Raw genomic sequence first — 6031 nt, forward strand, 5'->3', positions numbered from 1 at the left:
GAAGGGACTTGTATCGCTGAAGTTCCTCGGAAAGAATTTCTACCGGAAATTAACAAACAAGTAGATACGTAACAATATTATATTTTCATTGTCTCTATCTGGGATATGATGGTGAAAGCGTTTTTCCTGTCTTCACCAAGGATATTGTAGATATTATATTTCTCACTGTCTTCATCAATGGAATGATGGAGATTATATTCCCATTATCTCTTTCAAAGGTATGATGGTTTGTTTGTGATTAAGCACAAAGCTACATAATGAGCTATCTATGATTTGCCCACCACGGGTATCGAAACCCGGTTTCTAGCGTTGTAAGTCTGCAGACATACCGCTGGGCCACTGGGGGGGGGGGGGTATGATGAAAATTATGTTTCCAATACCTCCATTAAAGATGTAATAATCGCTTATTTTTTTAACTGGGCGATTTTGAAGAACATCGTATTCACATAGCCTATTTATATATATAGGTCTGACACGCCAATGACTGAATATTAATGCTATGAGTGTTGAAGTGTTGTGACATTACCATTAGAAAAAAACTTTATATTCAATATTTATCAGACAGTTACTCAACTATTTAGAAGAATTTGCTGTTTTGTTTAAAATAAAATTTGTTTTAAAGCGTGATTTCTGTTGTAACTTAGTAGAATTTTCTCTCTCCTCAAGTAGCACTAACTGCCAAGTGACTTATTTAATTCTAAAGCCAAGAACTACACCTATTTCATACAAGATCAAAAATAAATTCAATTTATTAATAACTTCGCGTTCATAATACTGAACTATAATTCATCGTAAGAGTATTTCATTAAGATTTAGTCGAAAAAGGTATATTAACATATGTAAAAATTTATAGTCTTCCTCGATGCCAGTTGTCAATAAAGATAGACGTTAGGCCTTTTTTCTAGAGATTTTGGTCTATTTGTTTGCTGTAGAGCAAAGCCACAGTGGGCTATGTGCTACGTTCACCGCGAAGAATCGAACTCTGGATTTTAGCGTTGTAAGTTCTTAAACTTACCGCTGTTCCAACGGGGGACTTTTCGGTCTAATTCACATGCAAAGTGAACAAAATTGTATTTTTTTTCAGTTTGATCAGATTTTTTACAAGAATCTTGCATCTTATAGATTTTTTTAAAATATTTGAAGTGGTTCATGCATAAAGCGAAACTAAGATAAAGAGCTTGTTGTGGTGCAGTCGAAACACGTGTTCTCTTACAACCCGTAAAAGCATGTACAACATGTAGTACACGAAACAGTAAGTGATGTACCATGTTTTTTCTTACAAACGTACGAAATGTTTTATCAAACCTGACAGCTTACAAGGTTGAGAAAAGTGTCACACACGATCCATTTTCTTTCTGATATAAAAGGTTAAAGTATTTCAACGAAATCTATAAAAACCTGGAACTATCATCTTTTAACAATGTATAGAAAATCCAGAAAAAAATAGTATCCGTAAATAATATCAAAGCCCAAGGAACGTAAGCATAAATACTAAACATCTGTAAAAACATGAACCTCTGTATTTATTTTCAAGTCAAGAGAATTCGGGGTCGTTTATAATAACGTTTCATATCTCACAACATTGGTTTCTAGTCAGGCAGTTTGTTTAACGCATTTTCAAGTAGGATCAGTATACTTTAAAAATAGCGTATTTGTGCAAATATTGTTTATATTACCAGTATCAGAAATAAATGTTATAATCTTGTCATTATACAGACAAGGACGTAACAAGGTTAAACTAACTGAAAACAAAGGTTAACCATCTGTGAAACTAATCGAAAGCGCAGGCTAACCATCTGTGAAACTGACTTGAAACATAGGTCAACCATCTGTGAAATTAACCGATAACATGGTTATCAACCATGAAAACATTCCAAATTTTATGAGTACCTATTAAGAAACGCTTTTCTTGCAATATTGTGTATACATTTATAGCGTTAAAGAATTAAATTTATAATTTTTTATTGAACAAAATTTCGATCAAAGTTTCTAATTAACTTAACAACTATTTTATGTTTTGGGTCGATAACTGTCTACGAGTTTGATATGCTGTTTTTTCGACATATTCTAAACTCTTCGTGGTTTAATTCAACTTTATAAATGATTTAATTTTAATAGTTTAGTTGTAAATCATATTTTGGTGTTGGACAGAAATTATATTAAAGTATAACTTGCTTTTATATAAACATGTTTGAACACCCATCTTTGTTTCCATTTTTAGTTGTCATTTTTGTTTTAAAGACATATTGTTGCATATAAAAACTACTTGAAACCATCAGTACTTGGTTAAACTCGATAATTACAGAATTGAGGAAACAAAGACAATTGTACGTTTTTCACTAATATTTCACTTACTACGACCATGGTTTCGCCAGTAAAGGTGTCATCAGGTGCAGCTGAACTTGATGCTGCCTTTGCTAATGAAACCATGGTTCTAATAATGATATATTTACGAAACATATTGTTGAAGTTTATTGCTTCCCTCAACCTAGCAGTTAAAAACAATCTAGTCTTGTATTTATTTAGGTACAACAAGGTTTAACTAAATTCAAGAGCTAACCGAATTTTACAAATTATCTGGTTTATTGTTTAACTAGTTTATGTAAAGGCATAACTTGAAACAGCGCAATTTGGGGATTCTTTAGAATAAGCTGAAGAAGTTGTCCACATTACTGTACAGTAGTATATCACTACTATAGGCAAATGGATTTTTCATTTCCAGAAAGTTAACGATCCAAAAGACTGTCTTAGGGATATTTAGAGTTATGGTGTTTATTGATATTGTCTAATAGCTGAAACTAGCATAATGTTATATATATATATTACGCTGAACACTGCCGTTGTTTTCATTTCAAAATGAAGCTCCAGTCCATGTTGGTTTTTCTTATCTCTTTAAAAGTTTAACGAAGAGAATGAGACTTACTTTCTGTCTCATCGGATCTGCGAATGGCAACTTATGCGAACGTGTGTTAAAGGGCCAGATTAAAGACCCCTACAATTCAGGTATAGTCATCTCTAATTTTGAACTACAAGAGGGTTAGTTAGCCAGTTAGTAGCACTCGCTGTCATGAGAACTTTATACAGGTCTCTGAACTGAATAATGAGACTCACTGTTTATTTTATAACGCCCAGTACTAATCTGTAATCTGTAAGTCACGCCCAGCCCTCATAGTAAAATCACACAATTGCAGCATTCAATAAACCATTTCGATAAAGTAAAAATAGAATAATTCTTTCGTAGGTGATGCTATAAACTGTAAGCACATCTTTTCAGAAGAAAGGATTTCAAAGTAGAATTATATATGGTGTTGTTTCCCTTTTAAATAGAGTGTGAGAAGGTAACAGAAGCAACCAAGTTTCTAATATTTACATTTTTAATCCGGTTTTTAACGTCCATAGAAAATCAATAAATCCTGGTTTATTTGCTACAAAAATTAAGACGCTGTGATCTAAGTTGACGTAAATGATAAGTGTATGCTGGATTTAGAAAACTAATTTCAATTGGATGATTTTGTTAACATACGAAAAGGTATTTGATTTTCACAATTAAATCATCACTCATTTAATTCAAACTCAAAATGTTTTCGTCATTTTCTCAAAACTCGGACGTTTATAACATCCCTTCTGACGATTCTTCTACACAAAATATTAAAACTTAACATTCTTGTGTAGTTTTTAACTTTTATAATAAAGCTCTTATAAATCCTTTTTTATGTTATTTGGATTATCAAGAACTCTTATAAACTTTTTTCATTTTTACAGAAGTTTTCTTTTTGCTTACTATTAAGCACAAAGCTGTGCCCACCGCGAGTATCGAAACCCAATTTTTAGCAATAAAAAACTCCCAGACTTTCCACTGAGCCATTGGAGAAACCTTTATAAAATTACTACATTTATTTTAGGGATTGATGAAAAATACGATATTTTTTCTATAACATATAAACGAATATGGAAAAACACTTGAACCTGTCTTACACTATTAGTACTAATGCGTCAATATTACAGTGATAAGGCACATAGCTCTTGGCTTTAAAAGCTTTAAAAGGTGCACTGTAATTCCATTTGTCTATACATAAAAAGTCAAACAAAGGAAAATTACACGCAGACATCGAAGTTATAAAACTTTATTCAATAACAGTTTTAAATGAACAACTATTCTTTTTATGGGAAAGTTCAGAGTAAGAGTACCCTTACTTGTTATTTTTATATTCTTCCCTGGCTGGTGAGTTGTTCACCGAAACGACACTTTATGCAGACAAAGGGCTAAATGACCAGATCAAAGATCCCTATGGCTCTGGCAGCCAAATAATGAACTGTAGATGAGAGGGAATGTAAATGATCGGATGTTCCCATTTCCTGAAGCGACTATTCTAAAGCGAGTAGCGTGCTTAACTGTCACTCTTACAACACACTCAGAAAGAAGAGGGTTTGGTAGAAACACGGCTTGAACCCGAGATCCTCAGGTCCCTGGTTCGATAAACTGAGGCCACGCTCGGGGCTATTTTTTTTCGGAACAAAAGCATAAGTAATTGTTTCAAATATCATTCTTTCGAAAACGGTTATCACATCAAGTTTTAACCACCTATTAATAATGCACCAATTAATAACCGCCGTACTACATTGAAATGTTGAAAAAAACGCGTATGATAACGCAGACTTATTCTCGGGTATTCTGAACACTTGTATTGTGTGTGTTATGGCCAGAGATAAGAAAATACATGTTCTCCATCCAGTTTTGTACTCGTCATTATCGTGGCCATGATCTTTTCAACAAAAGAGTCAATGCTTTATTTTTGTCTGTTGCTATTTATAACTTCCTTGAAATTTAAGAATTAGTTTACCAGGTTGTCTACATTTCATAGTTTGTGGGTCCATGACTGCTTAACTTTGTTGAAAATTGGGGAAGGGAAAAAAAGCGATATAACATTGTTGTTACAAATGGTGCAGGTACACTAACTGGAAAAAAGGTGGGGTAGGGAAGCGTGTCCCTTTCACTCTATGTATAGGTCTGACTATGACACCACACTCACGTAGTTAATAGCTCCAAGATGTCAGTTCTTATTGGACAAAATGCATACACCACGATCTACGAAAACCACAAGTCTGTTCATGTCTGGTCACATACATCTACAGAGGATTTGTTATCTAATGAGAATTGATGAAGTGTAGACCCTTTAAGCTGGAAGCTCAAATGAAACAGAGTATTATAGCAAGCGGGAAAACTGGATAGCTTCTGTCACTATGTCTTCTTCAAACTGATTTTACGTTCATGTCACTATAGTCTACAAGTGACTGAAAGGTTATAGCGACTGCAGAATTGGACTAATAATATGTTTATTTCACTTTCTAAATTACAATGTAAATTATAATGAATTTTCCCATCACACTAACATATATAAGGTAGGTTTTTCGATAAAAAGAAAAGATCACAGAACTGCAATCTTTTTTATACACCAACATACACGAATTAGAAGTGACACAGATAGTATAAGTAAACTTTAAAGTTTTAACAAAACTGGGGTCCAAATGTTACAGCACATCAAGTGATAGGTAACACCAGTTTCTAAAGCATAATGAAGATTGAACAAATTTATCTTTTTTCTTTCTTTCTTGTAACTTAAACTATGATTATAAGATGGAGTCGTATACTGGTCTGTAGCGTATGTTCTTAGTATAAAGATGATTCATTATGTGTGTGTTAGCATCCATCATCCAGAGTTGGCTGGCTCCATTACCGTAACTTTTTTTGTATGGTAACTAGAATCTGTAAGACAATGTACGTGAGCTATTTTGTTTTCGGAATTTTGCCCATGAAGGAGGATAAAAACACCCTGAAATAGGACACATTTCCACTTTCGTTAGACTTTTGGCTTTGAGTTTAAAGACACTTAATCAATTATTACTTTAGTCAATTATTACTTTTAATAACAAAAGAAGGAACAAAGTGGAATGCTATCTAACATGGTCCTTTATAGAAGCCCGGCATGGCCAGGTGGATAAGGCGCTCGACTCACAATCTGAGGGTCGCGGG

Source organism: Limulus polyphemus, unplaced genomic scaffold, assembly GCF_000517525.1.
Source record: "Limulus polyphemus unplaced genomic scaffold, Limulus_polyphemus-2.1.2 Scaffold2866, whole genome shotgun sequence".
Classification (NCBI taxonomy): domain Eukaryota; kingdom Metazoa; phylum Arthropoda; class Merostomata; order Xiphosura; family Limulidae; genus Limulus; species Limulus polyphemus.